Below are 24,155 nucleotides of genomic sequence, written 5' to 3'. Positions count from 1 at the left end.
TGTCTTTGCGTGTCTAAGGAATGCAGAATATCGAGGGGGGATACTTAACATTATGAAATACCACTAGGTTCAATGCAGTTATAAATTTTGCTTTCAACTATTTATATTATGCTACTTAGCCAAACATGAGGGAGAAGAAGAGTGATGTAATGACTTCACTGTTTGTTTATTCGTAAGCACGACAGCGGTCTTCATTTGACTGCCTGAACTGACGTCAATTATGTATTATAAATGCTATAAGATAAACTTCACAAGCTGGAGTTTGTTTCAGAATTTTTTTTTTAGAATGTATAAACATTACAACATTTGTGGACAGCTGCATACTTGAAGTCCCATTTTGTTCAAGGGCATAGCCAAGTTATCAAACAAGATTAAAGTCCCAAGTAGAGACAAAGTACACACACATAGTCACAGCTTGGATAACCTCAAAGGTTAAATAATGGGTAAATTCTGTAGCTGTCTGTAAAGTACAGGCACATACATCATATTTGAAATGAATACAAAATTGTAATTGTCCACTTAAACTTATTGATCAACTGACTTTACTGCTGGCATTTGAATATAATAAATTTTACTAACAATTATTTGTACAGTAATCACTCCATATCTGTGGTTACACTTCCAGTTAACAATGGGCAGTACCATGGCCCCCAATTATTAAATGGAAAATACCAGAAGTAATTCATATGTTTTAAAATGTGTGCCATCCTGAGAAGCAGGATGAACTCTCCCACCATCCCATTCCACACTGCCCGCAAGGTGAGTCACCACTTTTCCATGTATCCATGCAGTAGGCTTGACCCCTGTTACTCACTGAGCCATGTGGGTGGTCAGCGTTATGTTTAAGTAACCTTTATGTCGTGGTTGAACCCTGAACCACAATACTTTCAGCATACAGTTCACTCCAGTTCATCACAGAGAGACTGTATTGTTCTATAGGGTCCCAAGAAGAAGGGGCAAGGGCAGTAGAAAGGGGTATTTTGAGAGAAAACCTTTTCTACAAAACTTTTTTGATAGTATGTGTGTTTGTATCTTTGTTTTTGATTTTTGAGAAAGGATTCCTTCCTCTGAGCAGTTCAGATCCCAGGCTGACCTTGAGCCTTGAATCCTCCTAACTCCAGCACTGTTAGCATGCCAACATACTCAGCTATAATTATTCTATTTCATTATCATTTATTATTGTTATGTCCTTAGAGTTTCCAATTTATTACTTAAAATTTACCATAGGTACTCATGTAGAAACATAGAAAATTTATATTTTAGTACATTCAGTGGAATCAAACATGTCTGGGGATTCTTGGGATGTATTTCCTTTGGATGGGGGTGGGGGATAATGTTAACTATTCAACTAGTTTTTATATTATTTTTTTTCTTTCTTTTACATCCCCCTAGAGTTGAGCTAATTATGTTGAGTCTATGGTTTAAGAAAGATGGTTTACAGTTCCATAATACAATCAATATTATTTCAAACGCAATAAACAGTGATTCTGTTGTGTTCCACCAAATTTCAAATGTTGATGTAGATCCAATGCCTCTGAATGTGACTATTCTCAGAGCAAAAGCCCTTAATGCAGTGGTTCTCAACCTGTGGGTCTTGACCCCTCAGGAGGTCGACTGGCCCTTTCACAGGGGTCACCTAAGACCATTGGAAAACAAAGCCATTTACATTACCATTCATAACACTATCAAAATTACAGTGATGAAATAGCAACAAAATAATTTTAAGGCATTGGTGGAGGGGTCACCACAACATGAGGCATTGTATTAAAGGGTCGCCACATTAGGAAGGTTAGGAACCACTGCTTTCAAGAGATTAAGTTAAGATGAAGCCTCTAAGGGTGGGACCGAATTGAATCTGTGTCATGAGAAAGTGAATTACGGACGCACAAAGAGGCTCCAGGAAGATCTGACTACAGAAAGCAAAGACCACAGAGAGCGGCTGACTCCAAGGCAAAAAGAAAGATGTCAGAAGCAGGGGTCTGCTTTGGGACTTGAGATGCAACGTTGAGGAGCAACGGCCCTGCTGTGTGGAGTAGAGGGGACACTGTGTGTCTGTTAGACACGGTCTGATACTAGGTCTGCTCCTCCTACCATGGAAAGGCAGCAATATGGCCAGGGGACTCTGGCTATCCGAGAGTCTTCAGAGAGCAACGTCTCCTTCCATTGCTTAGTGGACTTAGGCCTCCTTGACATTATGCCTCAGGAAAAAGTCACTATAAAAGAAAGGACAGGTAAATCCTATGTCACAAAAATGCATCCAATAAACACAACAAATAATTCAAAAGACTAAGAAAATACGTTCAAGTCACCTCCAAAATAAAAGATTTTTTTTTCTCCAGGTGAATTGTGCTTTATTTCTATCTAAAGGAGTCGATCTTCAACTAATAATGAAATAGAAACACTAGCATATTTAAAGCACAGGAAATGTTATTTTGAAACCAGCAGCCCCACTTTTAGATACTCCATTTTCAAGATGCTCCTGTATCTGCACTATGAGGTACATGTGAAAATACTGCCTGTAACTTCTTTTCTTGCAATGAGACTGGAGGCTATGGAGACTGGAGGGGGTGAACATACCCATATTACTGCACCATTAAAACATAGTTGATGTTTACGTGAGGTACTGAGCAAGGCAAAGCTCCTAGCTCTAGAACCAATAGCACAACCATGGTTGGTTTTACATAAAACTCCAAAGCGCTAGACTAAAAAAATAGAAAAAAACAAAAAACAAAAAGAGACAAACAGAAAGTGGTGTGTAGAGTTTAGCAATGCTTTTGGGGAAGCAAGTTTATAAATGATTATACTAGTTTATGGAAAGAATTCATCTGAAATAACACGAAACAAACGCTATCCCTGGAAAACAGGAGTAGTGACCAGGAACAAAAGGTAGGAGAAAAATCTGCTGTTCTCAGAATCCCCTCCTCACACTTTTATGTAAATGATCAACCGATTAAAAATACATAATTTATTTTCAAAAGCTTCATTTGGAACAGTCGATAAGAACAGCCAGTGCAATTTTGAAAATTAAACTCAATAATGAAGTTCTAACTTTACCTGAATTTTAAGTACATTGCAGAGCTACAGTTATTAAATACATGTGTTTATTAGGAGAGAAATATGAAAACTGAAAAGTAAAGCAGAAATAAAATTTGGAATATGGGTATAAAATAGAATAAGTTTTTGAATCATATATTATAAATTGCTGCTGCTGAATGAACCATGATTTTTAAAAAGGAATAACTAAATTTTTGGTTTGCTATCTGCAAAAGAAACATTAAAATCCAAAAATATGCTGACTATATGTTTTGTGGATAAAAAAAATCTAAAAAAAAAACTTTATTTGTAGCAACACTATTTAGCTATGAAAACATCACTTTTATACTTCGTGTGCAATGAGAAATATGCACACCAAAAGTGGGAAACATGGCCCTGCAAGGTGGTTGGGTGGGTAGAGACTCCTGTTACGCAAGCCTGGAAACCTGAGTTCAATCCCTGCAACTTCCACAAAGGTGGCAGGAGAGGGCCGACTCCACGAAGTTGTCCTCAGACTTCCACACACCCTAACATGTGTCCTCCAACACATACACCACATACAGACACACCATAAGAAAGATAAATACAAAGTTAAAAAGGGAAAACATTGTGGAAAAAGCATTTGCAACGTAAACGGTAGGGGACTATGATACCTGAAGTATTGAAATTTCTTACATGTAAACGGGACACTGTTGAAGTGCCACTTGAAAGAGAAGCAGTCTCAGGAAATGCATAGGAAGCTCGTAAAATAGAATCAAAAGGGTCAATAAATACGTAAAAGCACTCAATCTACCATTTAATCAAAGTTCTTTTTGTTTCCACCTGAGATGACTATTTAATTTTCTTAATTTAGTATATAATCCTGAATATGAAGAAGGAAGTCTTACAAATATTTCAATTTCCCATCAAGTGTTTTTCAGGTTTAAATGAAATTAATGGGAGAAGGAGCAGGCAGCTGTAACCAGTTGCCCCTGGAATGGTCTACATTTTGTAATACTGTCCTTATGGAACAGCAACGTCCTTAACATGTTTGGTTATGTGGCTATGGTTCTGATTGATCCAAGGACGCCCTGAATTTCATTAGGTCTCAACAACTTTTGGGGAACAGTAACATGAACATCTCATGTCTTTTGCTGTCTTCTTCCAGGACAACCAGATTTCTTTGTAGGTGGATTTTTCTTTGGGCGACCAGCTCAAAAAAAAAAAAAAAAAAAAAAAAAAAGGGAGATTTATTATTAATTATGAAAGCTTTGTCTTAGCTTAGGCTTGTTCTTATCTAGCTCTTATAACTTAAATTAACCCATATCTTTTAATCTACATTCTTTTATGTAGCTCAGTTACCTTTATTTAACTCTGTACTGCCCATCCTGCTTCCTCTCCATCTGGCTGGTGGCTCCCCCTTCTTCCCAGCATTCTCTCTCTGCATGGAAGTTCTGCCTATCTCTCCTGCCTAGCTATTGGCCATTCAGCTTTTTATTATATCATTCATAACAATACATCTTAACAGTGTACAGATATCCCACAACAGTTCTTTCTCTTGTTCTACCCCTTCTCTTTCTCTTTAACTCCTTTTTTTTATCCTAATTCTGTTTTTTGTTTTTTATACAAGGTCTTATATAGACCAGGCTGGCCTTGGATTCACTGTATAACCAAGGTTGTTCTTAAATTCCTGATCTTCCTGCCTCAGACTCTCTTGTGTTGTTTTTACAGGTGTGTGCTACCACATCCAAATACTTTCCTTCCTTCCTTTCTTTCTTTCTTTCTTTCTTTCTTTCTTTCTTTCTTTCTTTCTTTCTTTCTTTCTTTCTCTCTCTCTCTCTCTCTCTCTCTCTCTCTCTCTCTCTCTCTCTCTTCTTTCTTTCTTTCTTTCTCTCTCTTTCTCTCTTTCTCCCTACCATTTCTTGATATATTTTAAGTGCTTAGACATTTCAAAGGCTTATGCACTAAGCCTTTAAGTAACCTTAAAGTCATAATTCTTTATTTGCTTCAAGTTCTTTTTAATGAAGTAAATGACAGTATACATAAAATATCTAAACTCATAATGTAGCATTTTGTGCATGGCAGGTCCTATGTGTTTCCCATATATTAGCTCATAGTTCTTTGTTAACTAATAGACTCACTCATGTGTTAGTTAATCATTATAACAATTCTATGAGTTATCATCTATTGTTTTTCCAATCATAGGTGAAGAAATTGAGGAACTAGAGATGAGTAGCTTGTTCAAGACAGCTCATTTAGTAAATTGTGGGCTATCACAGGAGTCCTAGCCTGAATTCCATGTGCCTTGTTCCAGACATGTTCAGGTGTGTGCATGCATCTGTGTGTGTGTGTGTGTGTGTGTGTGTGTGTGTGTGTGTGTGTGTTTAAAATACTTCATATTTTTTATAATTATCCTTTTAAAATGTCTTTTGTTCTATGTTCAAAATTTCATTTCTAATTGGTCTTGACCTTGTAATTCTAGTTATTTGACCATGTTGGATACCTACAAGTTCTAGAGCCTGGTTTGATCTGTTTCTACTGTTGTTTTTACCAAATTTTACTTGTAACACCCTGCTTCCTGGGTACTCATTTTTTTAAATTGTCTGTCAGACATTGTATTTGCAAAGGTGCTTACAATTTATTTGTTAAAGAATATGCAAATATCTCCAAAATAATTTAAGGTATAGAATTTAATTTAAATTTCATTCTATCAAGGGCAGGACGCAGCATTAGAGCATTAGAGCTTTGTTAATTTAATCTCAAGGATTACTGCAAGGGCCTACCACCCTGCCTGACCTTATTCTAAGGGTGCAGTCCTCCAGTTGGGGGGCTCGTCATTCCCAGTGAACTTTACCTGCTCCCCTCATCTAGACATGATTTTAACATGGAGCCAAAGTCCTAGCAAGCAGAAAACTGATCTGCTGAGCCTTTCCACTTTCCCTTCTGGACCCGATGAATAAATACAACAGGAACTAGGAACACTGAAAGTGAGGAAGGCTCCCCACTCCCCGCTTTTTGGATTACTGGTTCTCATCTGGCTAGCTTTCCCTATCTTTGAGTCAGTCTTCAGCTTCCACTGGGTCTTTCAGTTTTTCAGGTGGGCATCAGGAAACAGAAATTCTTGCATTTTAAAAAGTAATTTTTATTTCCTACTTACTCCATAATTTTTAAAACTAACTTGGTTTTAGTTTTCAGCTCCTTTTTTTTTTGTTCCTGTGTTTTCCTTGTTATTTTGAGTCATGAAACATTGGTCTAATTTCCAATTTTAGCATCCCCCCCTCAATTTTTCCAATTGACTGTACTTTTATATGGACTGTAAATGTCACTTTGTGCTTGACATTTGGGGTTTCTATTATTTTATATGTGTATTCTTAGGTTAGATTTATTGATTGTGCTATCAAAATCTTATTTATGAGTTTTTGTTTTGATTACATAATCATTTTTTGAAAGGACTTGTAAATATCTATGATTATACATTTGCCCATTTCTCTTGATAATTCTCTCAGCTTTGGTAAAGCTTGGGCAATTGCATAAATAAAAGTTTGGAATAATTCTGCCTTCTGCTTCTTTATTAATTGTACCTAGAAATAATATTTCTTTGTTTTTTTTTTTTTTTGGTTTTTTTTTTTTTTTTTTTTTGGTTTTTTGAGACAGGGTTTTCCTGTGTAGCTTTGCGCCTTTCCTGGAACTTACTTGGTAGCCCAGGCTGGCCTCGAACTCACAGAGATTCACCTGCCTCTGCCTCCCAAGTGCTGGAATTAAAGGCGTGCGCCACCACTGCCCGGCTAGAAATAATATTTCTGACCTGAGTTAATTCTTTTTTTTTTTTTTTTGTGATATATATTTTTTATTTTACAATACCATTCAGTTCTACATATCAGCCATGGGTTTCCCTATTCTCCCCCCTCCCACGCCCTCCCCTTACCCCCAGCCCACCCTCCATTCCCACCTCCTCCAGGGCAAGTCCTCCCCCGAGGACTGTGATCGACTTGGTAGACTCAGTCCAGGGAGGTCCAGTCCCTTCCTCCCAGACTGAGCCAAGTGTCCCTGCATAAGTTCCTGGTTTCAAACAGCCAACTCATGGAATGAGCACAGGACTTGGTCCCACTGACTAGATGCCTCCCAAACTGATCAAGCCAATCAACTGTCTCACCTATTCAGAGGGCCTGATCCAGCTGGGAGCCCCTCAGTCTTTGGTTCATAGTTCATGTGTTTCCATTCATTTGGCTATTTTTTTTTCAATAATTGAGTAAAACTGAAATTTATTATATGCCACAGTCGTCCTAGGGACCTCCATGCTATATATATAGCCTCTATGGTTCTATGGGTTGTGGTCTGATTGTTCATTTTATATCTAGAATCCACCAATGAGTGAGTACATACCATAACTGTCTTTCTGGGTTTGGGTTACCTCACTCAGGATGATTTTTTCTAGTTCCATCCATTTGCCTGCAAATTTCATGCTTTCATTGTTTTTCTCTGCTGAGTAGTACTCCATTGTGTATATGTACCACATTTTTTTCATCCATTCTTCTGTTGATGGGCATCTAGGTTGTTTCCAGGCTCTGGCTATTACAAATAGTGCTGCTATGAACATAGCTGAGCATGTATCTTTATGGTATGTATCAGCATTCTTTGGGTATATGCCCAAGAGTGGGATGGCTGGGTCTTGAGGTAGTTTGATTCCTAATTTTCTGAGAAACCGCCATACTGATTTCCATAGTGGTTGTACAAGTTTACATTCCCACCAACAGTGGAGGAGTGTTCCCTTTGCTCCACATCCTCTCCAACATTGGTTGTCATTGGTGTTTTTGATCTTAGCCATTCTAACAGGTGTAAGGTGGTATCTCAGAGTCGTTTTGGTTTGCATTTCTCTGATGATTAAGGATGTTGAGCATTTCTTTAAATGTCTTTCAGCCATTTGTAGTTCTTGTTTTGTGAATTCTCTGTTTAGCTCTTTAGCCCATTTTTTAATTGGACTGTTCAGTGCTTTGATGTCTAGTTTCTTGAGTTCTTTATATATTGTGGAGATCAGTCCTCTGTCAGATGTGGGGTTGGTGAAGATCTTTTCCCAATCTGTTGCCTGTCTTTTTGTCTTATTGACTGTGTCTTTTGCCCTGCAAAAGCTTCTCAGTTTTGAGAGGTCCCATTTATTAATGGTTGTGCTCAGGGTCTGTGCTGTCGGTGTTTTATTTAGGAAATGGTCTCCAGTGCCAATGCGTTCAAGAGTGCTTCCTATCTTCTTTTCTATTAAGTTTAGTGTAACTGGATTTATGTTTAGGTCTTTGATCCACTTGGACTTGAGTTTTGTGCATGGTGACAGATATGGATCTATTTGTAATCTTTTACATATTGACATCCAGTTATGCCAGCACCATTTGTTGAAGATACTTTCTTTGTTCCATTGTATAGTTTTGGCTCCTTTGTCAAAAACCAGGTGTTCATATGTGCATGGATTAATGTCAGGGTCTTCAATTCGATTCCATTGGTCCGTATGTCGGTTTTTATACCAGTACCAAGCTGTTTTTATTACTATAGCTCTATAGTAGAGTTTGAGGTCCGGGATGGTGATGCCTCCAAGGGTTGCTTTATCGTATAGGATTCTTTTAGCTATCCTGGGTCTTTTGTTTTTCCATATAAAGTTGAGTATTTTTCTTTCCAAGTCTGTGAAGAATTGTGTTGGGATTTTGATGGGGATTGCATTGAATCTGTAGATTGCTTTTGGTAAGATTGCCATTTTTACTATGTTAATCCTACCTATCCATGAGCATGGGAGATCCTTCCATTTTCTGATATCTTCTTCAATTTCTTTCTTTAGAGATTTAAAGTTCTTATCAAAAAGGTCTTTCACTTGTTTAGTTAGTGTTATCCCAAGGTATTTTATATTATTTGTGGCTATTGTAAAGGGTGATGTTTCTCTGACTTCTTTCTCAGCCCTTTTATCATTTGTGTATAGGAGGGCTACTGATTTTTTTGAGTTGATCTTGTATCCTGCTACTTTACTGAAGGAGTTTATCAGCTGTAGGAGTTCCCTGGTAGAGTTTTTGGGGTCACTTATGTATACTATCATATCATCTGCAAATAGTGAAAGTTTGACTTCTTCCTTGCCAATTTGTATCCCTTTGATCTCCTTTTGTTGTCTTATTGCTCTAGCTAGAACTTCTAGTACTATATTGAATAAATATGGGGAGAGTGGACAGCCTTGTCTTGTTCCTGAATTTAGTGGTATCACTTTGAGTTTCTCTCCATTTAATTTGATGTTTGCTGTTGGCTTGCTATAAATTGCTTTTATTATGTTTAGAAATGTTCCTTGTATTCCTATTCTTTCTAAGACCTTTATCATGAAGGGGTGTTGGATTTTGTCAAAGGCTTTTTCAGCATCTAGGGAGATGATCATGTGGTTTTTTTCTTTCAGTTTGTTTATATGGTGTATTACATTGACTGATTTCCGTATGTTGAACCATCCTTGCATCCCTGGGATGAATCCTACTTGGTCGTGATGGATGATTGTTTTGATGTATTCTTGGATTCGGTTTGCCAATATTTTGTTGAGTATTTTTGCATCAATGTTCATGAGGGAGATTGGTCTGTAGTTCTCTTTCTTTGTTGCATCTTTGTGTGGTTTGGGTATCAGGGTAATTGTAGCCTCATAAAAAGAGTTTGGTAGTGTTCCTTCTGTTTCTATTGTGTGGAACACTTTGAAGAGGATTGGTATTAGTTCTTCTTTGAAAGTCAGGTAGAATTCTGCACTGAAACCATCTGGTCCTGGGCTTTTTTTAGTTGGGAGACTTTTGATGACTGTTTCTATTTCTTTAGGGGTTATTGGTCTATTTAAATGGTTTATCTGGTCTTGATTTAATTTTGGTATTTGGTATTTATCCAGAAAATTGTCCATTTCTTCCTGGTTTTCCATTTTTGTGGAGTACAGGTTTTTGAAGTATGATCTGATGATTCTCTGGATTTCCTCATTGTCTGTTGTTATGTTTCCCTTTTCATTTCTGATTTTGTGAATTTGGGTGTTCTCTCTTTGCCTTTTGGTTAATTTGGCTAGTGGTTTGTCTATCTTGTTGATTTTTTCAAAGAACCAACTCTTTGTTTCATTGATTTTTTGTATTGTTCTCTTGTTTTCTATTTCGTTGATTTCAGCCCTCAATTTGATTATTTCCTGGCGTCTATTTCTCCTGGGTGAGATTGTTTCTTTTTGTTCTAGAGCTTTCAGTTGTGCTGTTAATTCATTGGTATGGGATTGCTCCATCTTCTTTATGTGTGCATTTAGAGCTATGAATTTTCCTCTTAGCACTGCTTTCATAGTGTCCCATAAGTTTGGGTATGTTGTACTTTCATTTTCATTGAATTCTAGGAACTCTTTAATTTCTGTCTCTATTTCTTCCTTGACCCATTGATGTTTCAGGTGGGTATTATTCAGTTTCCATGAGTTTGTGGGTTTTCTATAATTTTTGTTGTTATTGAGTTCTAACTTTAAGGCATGGTGGTCTGATAAAATACAGGAGGTTATTCCAATTTTTTTGTATCTGTTGAGATTTGTTTTGTGTCCAAGCATGTGGTCAATTTTTGAGAAGGTTCCATGGGGTGCTGAGAAGAAGGTATATTCTTTTGTGTTAGGATGGAATATTCTGTAGATATCTATTAGGTCCATTTGAGTCATAACATCTGTTAGGTCCTTTATTTCTTTGTTAAGTTTCAGTCTGGTAGATCTATCTTTTGGTGAGAGTGGTGTGTTAAAATCTCCCACTACTAATGTGTGGGGTTTGATGTGCGTTTTAAACTTTAGTAGTGTTTCTTTTATGAATGTGGGTGCTTTTGTATTTGGAGCATAAATGTTTAGAATCGAGACTTCATCTTGGTGGATTTTTCCTGTGATGAATATGTAATGTCCATCCTGGTCTCTTTTGATTGATTTTAGTTTGAAGTCTATTTTATTAGATATTAGGATAGCTACACCAGCTTGTTTCTTAGGTCCATTTGCTTGGAAAACCTTTTCCCAGCCCTTTACTCGGAGGTAGTGTCTGTCTTTGGAGTTAAGGTGTGTTTCTTGTATGCAGCATATGGATGGGTCCTGTTTTCTAATCCATTCTGTTAGCCTGTGTCTTTTTATAGGTGAGTTGAGACCATTGATATTGATGGATATTAATGACCAGTGATTGCTAATTCCTGTTATTTTTTTGGTTGTGTTGTGTTGTCCTTCTGTGGTGTATGTTGGTGTAGGATTATCTATTGCTTGATTTTTCATGGATGTGTTTAGCTTCTTTGGGTTGAATTTTCCCTTCTAGTGCTTTCTGTAGGGCTGGGTTTGTGGACAGGTATTGATTAAATCTGGTTTTATCCTGGAATATTTTGTTTACTCCGCCTATGGTGATTAAGAGTTTTGCTGGGTATAATAGTCTGGGTTGGCATCCATGGTCTCTTAGTGTCTGCATGAGGTTTGTCCATGATCTTCTATCTTTCATAGTCTCTATTGAGTAGTCTGGTGTTATTCTGATGGGTTTGCCTTTATATGTTACTTGGTCCTTTTCCTTTGCAGCTCTTAATATTTTTTCTTTATTCTGTGTGTTTAGTGTTTTGATTATTATGTGGTGAGGGGACTTTTTTTTTGGATCCAGCCTATTCGGTGTTCTGTAAGCTTCTTGTATCTTCATAGGTATTTCTTTCTTTAGGTTAGGAAAGTTTTCTTCTATGATTTTGTTGAATATATTTTCTGTGCCTTTGAGTTGGTATTCTTCTCCTTCTTCTATCCCTATTATTCTTAGGTTTGGTCTTTTCATGGTGTCCCAAATTTCCTGGACGTTTTGTGTTAGGACTTTTTTGTCTTTATTGTTTTCTTTGACTGACGAATCTATTTTCTCTATCGTGTCTTCAGTGTCAGAGATTCTCTGTTCCATCTCTTGCAATCGGTTGGTTATGCTTGTTTCTGTAGTTCCTGTTCGTTTTGTCAGGATTTCTATTTCCAGCATTCCCTCAGCATGTGTTTTTTTTATTGTCTCAAATTCATTTTTCAGATCTTGGAATGTTTCTTTCATCTGTTTAATTGCTTTTTCTTGGCTTTCTTTGATTTCTTCCCATTTTTTGTTCGTTTTTTCTTCCATTTCTTTAAGGGAGTTTTTTATTTCCTCTTTAATGGAGTTTTTCATTTCCTCTTTAAGGGAAGTTTTTATTTCCTCTTTTTTTTTTTTTTTTTTGGTTTTTCGAGACAGGGTTTCTCTGTGTAGCTTTGCGCCTTTCCTGGAGCTCACTTGGTAGCCCAGGCTGGCCTCGAACTCACAGAGATCCGCCTGGCTCTGCCTCCCGAGTGCTGGGATTAAAGGCGTGCGCCACCAACGCCCGGCTTTATTTCCTCTTTAAGGGAGTTTTTTATTTCCTCTTTAAGGAAAGTTTTTATTTCCTCTTTAAGGTAGTTTTTCAATTCCTCTTTAAGGAAAGTTTTTATTTCCTCATTGAGGGAATGTTTTATTTCTTCTTTAAGGGCCTCTACCATCTTCTTAATGTCATTTTTAGGGTTGATTTCTTCTGTTTCTTCTGTCATGGTACGTTTAGGTCTTGCAGGTGTAGAATCACTAGGTTCTGATGTTGCCGTATAGGTCTTTATGTTGTTGCCTGTATTTTTGCACTGGCGCCTACTCATCTCTTCCTCTGTGAGGTGCAGGTGGTGTCTGTGTCTGAGAGTGCCTCTCTTGTTCTAATTTTTAGTCTTGGTTTAGTAGGGGTTCTTGGTTAAATTGGTGCTTTTGGGCTATTTCTTCAGGGGCAGCTGATTTCGATCGGTGAATTATATACTTATGATTCTGGTGATCTGGTTTGGTGTCTGGGTAGCGCCTTCTTCTGTGTTCTCAGGTCACTTTTTGTTCATTTGTCAACTCCTCAGCTGATCTTGTTTCTTCAGACTTTAAACTGTAGGCATCTGAATCCTCTCCCAGATGGGTTTCAGCTGAGCAGGGTAGTCTCACCAACACCTCCAAGTTGTTGGGTTTCACAGGATCAGCAGCTGGGCCCTGGGTTGTCCTCAGACCGGGCCTGTATGTCCCTGTCAGCTGCCGCTGGGTCTGTCTGCCTCTGGGGTCCGCCACCGGGCCTGAATGTCCCTGTCGGCCGGGGCATGTCTACCTCAGCGGGCTGCCGCTGGGCCCGTCTTCTTCCACAGGCCGCCGCCACAGGCCTACCTGCGTCTGCTTGTCTTCGCCGCCGGGCCTGTCTACCTCTGTGGACCGCCGCTGGGCCCGTCTACTTCTGTGGGCCGCCGCTGGGCCTGAATGTCTCTGCCGGCTGCCGCTGGGTCTGAATATCCCTGTCGGCTGCCGCCGCTGGGCCCGTCTACCTCCACCGGCCCCCGCCGCAGGCCTACCTGCGTCTGCTTGTCTCTGCCGCCGGGCCTGTCTACCTCTGTGGGCCGCCGCTGGGACTAAATGTCTCTGCCGGCTGCCTCCGGGCCTGAATGTCCCTGTCGGCCGCTGCCGCCGGGCCCGTTTACCTCAGCGGGCCGCCGCTGGGCCCGTCTACTTCTGTGGGCCGCCGCTGGGCCTGAATGTCTCTGCCGGCTGCCGCTGGGTCTGAATATCCCTGTCGGCTGCCGCCGCTGGGCCCGTCTACCTCCACCGGCCCCCGCCGCAGGCCTACCTGCGTCTGCTTGTCTCTGCCGCCGGGCCTGTCTACCTCTGTGGGCCGCCGCTGGGACTAAATGTCTCTGCCGGCTGCCTCCGGGCCTGAATATCCCTGTAGGCTGTCGCCGCTGGGCACGTCTACCTCAGCGGGCTGTTGCTGGGCCCTTCTACCTCCGCGGGCTGCCGCTGCAGGCCTACCTGCGTCTGCTTGTCTCTGCCGCCGGGCCTGTCCACCTCTATGGGCCGCCGCTGGGCCTGAATGTCTCTGCCGGCTGCCGCCGGGGCTGAATGTCCCCGTCGGCCGCTGCCGCCGGGCCCGTTTACCTCAGCGGGTCGCCGCTGGGCCCGTCTACCTCTGTGGGCCGCCGCTGGGCCTGAATGTCTCTGCCAGCTGCCGCCGGGTCTGAATCCTGAGTTAATTCTTAGCTCATTGAACATCACCTCTCATCAGTGACCATCCAAAACCTAGTGTTCAGTCATTTGGCAACTATGGGTAACTTTCTTAAATAACGGAACTCTTGCATTTTATAGTTATTTTCTCCAGTCAATTATTTTCAGCTGTTTTCAATTATCCATACAGCATAATACATTTCATCTTATCTCTACTACCTCATTTTAATTTTCTATAGAACACCATATTTCTTTTACCCCTTTATCCTGTATGATTTTATTGGTCAAAGGAGTGTTGTCTAGTATATTTCACCTACTCTGTTGTTTTAAAAGTAATATGTCCCTTTTTTCCTTAAAACACAAATATTTAGTGATAAGTGCATGCTTAGCCTCACTAAATTTTATAACTTTGCAACAAGATCTCTTCTGAGAAAACTTTTCCATTCTTATTATTTTTTAACAAGACTTTATCACACCTGAATTTTCCCAATTTTTGCCTCAATTTCCTTTGTCATCACCTTATAGTATTCAGTTACATGGTGCTAACTTTCATGTTTAGTTATTATTATTAATTTTTGTATTTTTATTTATTGGTACACATCTGATTTGTTTTATTCTCATTCCCGCTTACATGAGATATTTTCACCTTGTGCTCTTTTGTAACCTGTTGAAATATATTCTTCATTCTCATGGCAGTTATTTCAGTAAGGTTTTCTGTAGTAAACTTTTGGTCTTTGAGAAATGAAATGTATAAAAACTATGGTCTTTCATTTAGATTTGCTGAGGACATTTATGTGTTGTTAGTCATAATTATGAGCTCAATGGGAAACTTTGTAAAAAAAAAAAATCAGAGTCAGTTGCCATCAATCAGTCTTTGGGAAGGTCCAGCACTGATTGTGCCATTGATCCTATAGGTAAGACACTAATGCATAAATGACTTTTGCATTGCTCTGACAGAAACAGTCTATGGGAGGAAAGATTTATTTCAGAGGGCTTTAAAGGGTTCACTATACCATGGCAAGCAAGGGAACAGGGTAGTAGTTACTGATGGTGGAGAGAAAGATGTGAAAGAGGCATGTGGGGAGGCACAGAGGGTGTGCCTTCCACGGTCTGCTGCTTCTAAAGACTCCTCCCAATATCTCGTCATATTTCTAACCCAGCAAGGGATTGACTCATTGATTAGGTCAGAGTGCTCATGACTATTATTACTCTCTAGAAATTCAGTCATGGACATACTTAGAGGTGTATCTTGCTAAGTGTTCTTACTCCAATCAAGCTCACCATCAAAGTTAACCATCTCAATTCCACCCCTTGTCAACCTGGCACCCAAACATGTCCACTCCTGGTTTCCCAAAAGGTCTGTCCCTGTGTCATAATGCAAAATGCATTTGATCCATTTCAGTGGGCCTTCATGGTCTTAGTGGTTTGAACATTGTTCAAAAGTCCCAGTTCAAAGTCTTCACTAAGAATCAAAGCAAAATGTTGGCTGTAAGCTCCTGTCAAATCCACAACAAAATTATACACTTCCAGTGAACAATGGGGTGAAGAGAATATTCCTATTTCAAAAGAGAGGAATGTGGGTACAGCAAGGAAAGATCTTTTAGGTGGGATCCCAGCACAGAAGGCCATAAATCAAACCTGTAGTTCATACACAGCATTGAGAGTGTTCTGTGTAAGCTTGCGGCCCCTGCTTCTGTGATAAGTAGGAAACATGGTGAATCCATGATGTTTAGTTTCATTATTACAGAACTGTGTTCACGATAAATGGATATTCTCGCTGAAGTGGGACTGTTCAAGTTTAACGTCTTTCATTTTGTACTTCTGAATTTTCAAGTGATCAGATATCTAAATAGTCATGTATACTCCTGAAAAGATGTTGCTTGAATTATACCACAGATGATAAAGACAATTTACTAAAATGAATGTGCTGAAAAGAAACTATGGACCTTTACTCATGTCCACACACCAGGATTTGGCATCAGCTGGAACTTCCAAACATTTTTTGACTTATTATAAAGAAGAACTTTGTTTTTCTCATATATTCTAGGAAGGACTGTGGTCACATTGTTTTTTTTTTTTGTTTGTTTGTTTGTTTTTGTTTTTTTGTTTTGTGGTCTCCACATTCACAAACACTAACATGCAAGGAACTTCCCATGGATAATGTACAAGAAAAGCTATGACATGTAATTTGCAATAAGTTTTGTGCTTCCTGTTTGGGTCACCCTGCTTTTCAACAAGCTAAAATAAATGTATTTGAAAAAGACTGAAGCCAAAATTCCAATGTGGCCAGATTTTGCATAAACGTTCTTTCCATGGACTTTGAATAAAATGTTTTAGAAGCAATTTCTTAGAAAACCTAGGATTCTGAATATTTTATTTTCTTCCATATTTTAAAGGAGTAATTTTTTAAATGACAGGAGTAGAGAACATTTTCTTTGTTAAAGAGAATGACATTTTCTTTCTTTTCATGAATGTCATCAAATATCTCCAACATCACATGTTCCTAAGAAGAACTGGGTGGATAGATATTATTGAAAATGCAGGTTCCTAGTTATTGCCTACTGGCGTTCTGAGTTTCTTAGTCCATATTGAAGCCTGGGAATCTGCATTTTAATGGAAATTCCCTGCACATGACTCCTCTCCCTGATAAATTTTGGGAACCATCCATCCAGCAGCTGCATAGGAGTATGGCCTCCAGCACATCACGGAAATCCATCTTACCCTGCATTACCTCATTCCCATGCTCATTTCACAGACACAACTTACCTTAATGGTGAACACTTTCATCCAAGCTACAGCAGCAAAGGCAAGTGAAAGTCAAATGATGTTATCCTGAATAGAAAAATTCTTAAACAGAATCTACAGATTTTGATTAAGAAAATGCCAAGAAATATAGATAGCTTTTTTTTGTGAAAATACTTACATGAAGTTAACTAGAATATACATGAATTTAAAGACTTTCAGAATCAATAAAGAATTTTTATTTTAAAGTAACTATAATATATCTGAGAGAAATTGCTCACATTTTTATCATGGATTGGATAAATACAGAAGTTACAAGATAAATGTTCAAGTAATTGGAGTGCTAAAATCCCAATCATAAATTTTCCAAACTATATGTAATCAAGTTATTAACAAAATAAGTTACAAGTGATTTGAACATTCAATCTCAAAATATATATTTCTTAAATAAACCAACTTTTAACCTTTTGTGTTGTTAAAATATAAACATTGTGCTCATTTTCAATTTTTAGTTTTGTTTCCTAAATTCTTTATTTTAATGCTACTATTTTATTAATACTATCCATAAAGAAAAGATATTCAATTTTATCTTTGAGAGCTGATAAGCATTTATGCTCCTCTATACCTTAATATACATAGAATAGCTTTTAAAATTCTTTCTACTCCTAATTTATTATAAATTTACTTGAACTCAAAATAACTTTTGCTATCTTCATACATTTTAATATTTATACCAATCACTGGACGAATTGAGAGAATCTTGAACCCAAATCTTTGAAGTAGCAGTTTAAAGTCTACATACGGATCAAAGTGGCTTTGCTGTGAACTGTCCCATCAGAACCATGAGTCGTAAACAGTTGCCAATATGTGTAGACACTGCTGGACCTCTTCAGTCAAACAAATGAATGAGAAAGAAAATCCTAGATGCATTATCGGTAGCCAGTAGTACATGTTCTAAAAATAAAAATCACCATCAATTTACAAGGTGACAAGAGATATTTCCTCCTTGAAAATCTATCTGTAAAATACTCAAGGAAATGTCAAGCATACTTCACTACTTTGTCTCTGGTGTACTGAGTACAGTGTTCATCCAGGTCCTCAAGCAGAACAAAAGAAGTGCCATATTCCTTGATCATTACTCTAAAGTCTTTAATACCACTGCACTTACTGTATTCTCCTGATCACATTTGTTTTGGTGTCAGAAATTGCTACTGCCTTGAGCTTTCATTAAACAAATAAACAAACAAAAGCAAAACGTGAAAACAACTAAGTTTTCAGTGTGACAAGGTGAACCTTACATAGATATATGTCTTACAAAAACCTCAAAGAACAAAAATTTCTATACTTTTCATATTAACCATTGAGTGAATTCTATAGTCTAGGAAGAGGGTCTATAGTCTATAGTCTATCCAAGCTACAACTGGTGTATCTACAGTCCAAGGGCACAGCTAGAACTTCCATACCTGTCTTGACTGGGAGACTCTGCTATGGTTTGAATCAGAAATCCCCCACAGGTGTTTCACACCCTCTGTCCCCAGCTGGTGGGGCTAATTTGAAGGCTCTAAAGTTGTTACCAGGTGGGATCCGGGGGGCAGAAGTAGGATAGACCTTTGGATTGGGCTGCTTCTCATTCAGACCTGCTTCCTCTGCTTTCTTTCTGCCACTCTGAGAAGAGTCACAATCACATGCTCTGGCCACCTGAACATGGCCATAGGCAGAGCCACTCCTGTAACCTTGCCTTGTCCTCCAAGATAGGCTGAAGTTTCTCGGAAACTGTGGGTCAAAATAAACCTTTGCTCTTTTATGCTGCCCTGTCAAGTCTCAAGAAGGCTACTGAGGTCACATCGATGGTGTTTAATAAATTGAAGATTTCATTCTGTTAATTTTGGAATGCAATCTGGGACAGAGGTAAAACTGCTTCTGGCAAAGAATCACACACACACACACACACACACACACACACACACACACAATTCAAGACTGATTTTCACTGATCTAGTTAGTTAAATGCCTGCCTCTCCTTTACAGGCAATACCTCGTATTGAGGATGATGGAATATTTGCTGCCTAAACTAATAACTGCAAAGAATACACCTAAACCAGGCCCAGCAGAGAGAAAGGAAAACAGAATGCCGAGGTAAAATCAAAGTGAGCCTCTGAAAGGCATGGCCACTGGGATGCAGAAACAAACAACTATTATTTTTACAAGGTTCCGTTTATTTTCTTAGCCCTGCAAAAACAAAGCACAGGAGGGTGGATGAGGGCTGATCTGGTCTAAGAAGCATCTGATAGACTGTATGCTTGCTTACATAACAGGATGCCATCTAGTCCCTCAAGAAATGGGACTCTGCACAACTCTTCTGGAGACTCCGTTTGTCTGACACACCTCAAGAGTTCCCAATTCTGGTGCTTGTGACCCTTGAGGGATTTTAGGCTCAAGATGGGGCACCACCTCTCTTGTTTCCTACAGACTTCCTTTTGTGTGATAGTTCCTTCTTTCTATTGTATGTTTGGTGAACTCTTAACCAAATTCTTGATGCTAAAACAAGTACAGGTTAAACCAACTTCCTCCCATTTGCACTGGGAGTTGAACCCAGGGTCTCATGTATGCCAGATACAAGCTTTATTACCAAACTACACCTCCAGCCCAGCTCGGGCTAATTTACTACAAAATTTGTTGAAGGGCATAAAATTTATTTCTCTACCATTGAACACTGGATTAAGCATAACCGTTTGCTCAGATCATAAGGAAAGGAATGGATGAGTCATGAAGAAAGCAAGGAGACCTGGAACTCTTTGCATTGGCTCAGGTCGTCAGCAGTGTCAGAATGGAAAGCATATTATGTTTGTTAGTTTACTTCAGAAAATTCTGCCTGTGAGATCTTCTGTTCATTTATGGCTTGATAAAGAAATGAACAAGCAATATGACAACAGGAACTTGAATCTACAATAAAATGAGGCCTTGGGATTGTGTCCTTGCCACTCTTACCCGAAATTTTGGTAGATAAAGAGAGTTATGACAATCTCCCCACATTCTTAAGATCTTACATGTTAGGCAAAACACTTCAAAGGCTTAATAATTACAACTAAGTCATTTAGGTTGGAAGACAACGGCTGTGATGATTTCAAGTCACAGTTTTGTTTTAATGCTTGTTTCAAAGCATGTTTATTCTGACATAAAGGAACAGTTTGTGCATTACTAGATGTTCATATTTACTTGTGTGGGACTTCATCTGAGACAAATAGAGATACATGAAATTGTTGTGAAAAGCTGGTGTGGAAATATGCAAAATATACACACACATCCACACATGAGCATACACAGTTATCTTGGCTCATGTTTATGTTGTGAGCCATACACATTCTTATCTGCCATTACAATATCCCATCCAACTCAATTATCCTGCCTCAATCATTTGACAATAACTCACAATCTATATCCCTGCCAACCCCTGCTTCCACAAGCAAAGCATCAGTCATTTCAAGATAAGTTTCTTATTTATAGTATTATCTAGGTATATGTCAGCCATCTAGAATGTAGAAGATTGTATGATCATCTTTATTACTTTCCATTACATACACAGGCTATCTACTTTAGTTTCACCCTAAAATAACTCTATATGTATATTCTTCCTGCTTTATAATAGAAGGAGTTATGACTAAGAGGGGTGAAATTCTCATTCTCAATTACAAAGCTAAAAAACAGTTGAAATTCAGACAAATTTTGTAGTTCAAACAGCCTAGCTTCCAGCAGCCTTGATCAAATTTAGCCAAGGCCATGCTTTACTAAATACCATAGTGTCTGAAAGCCCAGCATCCACCTACCTTGCAAGTAGACAGACAAGATCACTCCCAAGTTCCATGACTTAGTAGAACAATGTCATTAAACACGCTGCTTAATCTTTCTAAATTTTAGTTCCTAATCTGACTAGAGACAGTCATAATAAAGTACCCAATGACCACTGAGTATTTATTCTGTGAGCAGATGGCATCCTCTTTCAAGTGGCAGGCAAGGCTTGAGTTTAGAGAAGTAAAACCAAACAATTAAAATCCCAACAAAAAGCCACCCCCCCCCAAAAACAAGATCATGGTAAGGCACCTGTAGGGGACAGAGCTAAACCTCATTCTGTTAAATTGAAGACATCTTTCCTGTTAATCAGTTTGCTCTAGAATCCAATACAACTCTCCTTCTTTCTGTCTCTGAGGACTGGAAGATGCTGTATGTAAATTATTTAGCACTGTGCCTACTCTTAATGAATGATGCTTATTATTGTTGCTATCACCATTGGGAATTAGTCAAGATTATAACTATAATGCATGGTTACTCTCTTCATCTCTGTCTGCAGTATATGGAGGGACTACCAAAGTAATTCATACACTAGCAAGGTTTGTGATATGCATTAGAGTCAGGGGAAGGGGAGATGAGATGATTCACAGTGCTGGGTGAGGAGTCTTCACTAAGCATGGCATACAATGAGATGTCAGTGCCAGGCTTTGAACTGGGAGGTAACCTTAGCAGGCTAGTGTGCTGAGAAGACACATCCAACAAGTACTTTAGCAGAAAGCAGCTGAGGGCGTGGGCAGGGCAGTGTCTGAGTCATCAGATGCCACCCTGCTAGCTTCCAGGTGAGTGTGGGTTCTTCTACCAACAGCATTCCTGGGCAACTCTTTGATCTAAGCGGGCTTCTGACCTGTGCGGTTTGCAGGGCAACAGGGCCCTCTACCGGCTGCTCAGTAATTAAACTGATTTAAATTTAAACTCATTTAAATGAGCAAAGACCTTTACAGAATTCCAAACAACCAAGTTGGCAGGCTAAAAGGCTTCTGGGAACCTTGAATTGGCAGCCTGGGCACCAGAAGCCAACTGATGCTGAGGACACACTCCTAACCACAACTATGCAAGAAGACACAACCGGTATTTGGTGCATTCTCTTCATGGGAAAATACCTTGGTTTCTAAATGTGGGCTTGATTTAAAATAAATACACATGGAAGCCAAAGGAAATAATGTCTGATGTCGGGGGTGGGGTGGGGGAATCTTCCTGGTAGCCTTCACGTTTTCTTCATGTTTCTTATAGAAAAGAAGAGAACAGGAAAGTAGTCTTTACAGTCTAACTTCTCCATTTACCAGAACATCATATCCAAAGGGCCCCTCAAGTTAAACAGGCACAGGACTGCATTAGAAACCATGTAACTAGAGTGACAGCCAAATTACACAGATATTTTTTATATTTCTAATTTTTATCTTTGATCCATCAAAATTTACTATTTTCCTCTAAGAGGCAATTTGGGGTAGGGATAGGGCTGAGGGTAATGGAGAGGAAGGGGGTTTCTACTAAACTCTATTGACAACTTGGATGCCACACTTCTTGTCTGTCACCAACCCCAGTCAAATACACTCAGTGGAGTTCACAGTGCCGGACAACACTAGTCCACAGGTGATGTGGAGTATTCTCAAGGGACCTCTCTATCCCTTGAGTCCTGAGGATAAACCAGACTTTATTCACGTGTCCGGCCTCCATAATCTGTGGACTCACCTGTCAGCAGGCTCTTCACTTTTTTTCTGGCCCCACCCTGAGGATGCTATGCATATCTTAATCTGAAGATAACAGTAAGGAATTTGTGTGGTGGATCCGTGACAAAGGCTATTATATAGATATTATAAAGAACAGAACTTTTTTCATTTGCAGATCACCTAGCTACCTCTGTTGGTTCACCAAGAAGTTCACCTGCAAGATAATTTTTCCAAACACTGTTGGGAAACACCATTAAGGCTATGGCATGGACAAAAGAGCTGAAAGCTCTGTGTCCTTGAACAAGTCTGCACAATTAATCATATGTCTGCCAGACATATTAAAACAATGCTTTCAAAACCTTATTAGTGCTCATAAATGGCAGTGCTAGAACACTAGTATGCCCCCTTGATTTGTTAAAGAACTGTATATTGATCCAATATCTTTGTGCAATTTTAAAGGTTTAGAGATGTCATTCTTTCCAGAAAGAACTATGGCTTATTTTTTTTTTTTTTGTCTTTTAAGACAGTCTAGATAGGTAACCCAAACTAGTCTTCAAGATTTGAGAGCCTCCCTCAGCCTCCTAAATGCTGGGACTACAGTCATACACCACGAAGCCTGACTTCTCATTAGCATCCCCTTGAGAATCAGAAACACTGTTGGCTGTAGCTGCTTGCCTTTGATCTTAACTGGATTTCAATCGAGATACCTGTGCTGTGTGTATTTTATGTCTGTGTCTGAGGCATAAAAATGAGGAAGGCTATGAGGTATTTAGATAAGACGTGACAGAGCCAGGCTATCCTCCTTATCATGTAATCACATTCCTATCCCTGACAAGACATTTCTTTGGAAGTGGCAGGTATTGCCGACAATCTTTCCCATTTAGATTATGCAGAGAAGTGAAATCAAAATCAAAGGACAGCACACTTTTTTTTGTTTTGTTTTGTTTTGATTTTTCAAGACAGGGTTTCTCTGTGTAGCTTTGCACCTTTCCTGGATCTTGCTCTGTAGACCAGGCTGGCCTCAAACTCACAGAGATCCTCCTGGCTCTGCCTCCCAAGTGCTGGGATTAAAGGCGTGCGCCACCACCGCCTGATCAGCACACATTTTTAAAACATGGGTCTTCTCCAGGTTGGAATTCTTAGGTCACTAGATGCTCAGAGTTTCCCACCATCATCGATTGATTTGAATAATTAACAGACATATCATCCAGTACTTAAAAGGTACGCTCTTAGATGCAGTACTGGATAGATCTGGGCCAAAGGTTTGGACAGAAATGTGGGCTCACCCAGTGAGCAGTGCCAGACTCTGACAAATTCAATTTCAACACTTCCACTGCATCTTGGCAGGTGCTCATGCCTGATGTCATCAGCCAATGATGTAAGCCAGAAAGAGTGGTATTTTGCAATAGAGATTCTGGTAACCCTTCCCATGAGTGTGGGTTGAAAGCTATCAATATTTATATCACACGCAGAAAGCATGTAACATTTTGTAAGGTATAGAAGTTAGATGGCTTACTCGGAGTCTTCTGCACACATGAATTATCTTTGTCTTCCACATCAATAGCTTAAATTGCTGATGTTTGTCTTTTATTTTCTTAAGACATTTTTTTCAATTAAATATAATGAAGGGAAATCTTATTGACGTCACCAAAATGAACATGTCAAAATTAAAGGATTAGATCTGCATGGTCACAGGAAATACTAAAAGATGGATTAATTTATGATTTCGTCCTATGAACAAATGATTACATAAAATGCTAACTTGGGTTACAGTGAAAAGTTGTTGTAAATCCTTTTTTGTAAAATGATTAGCTTGGTATGGCTGGTATCACAGCGTTTGTCCATCCCTGCCTAGTCTAAAGTACTACATACTGAGGTACTCACA

The sequence above is a fragment of the Peromyscus maniculatus genome, chromosome 10, assembly GCF_049852395.1.
Source record: "Peromyscus maniculatus bairdii isolate BWxNUB_F1_BW_parent chromosome 10, HU_Pman_BW_mat_3.1, whole genome shotgun sequence".
Taxonomy (NCBI): domain Eukaryota; kingdom Metazoa; phylum Chordata; class Mammalia; order Rodentia; family Cricetidae; genus Peromyscus; species Peromyscus maniculatus.
Note: the sequence above shows the minus strand (reverse complement) of the source record.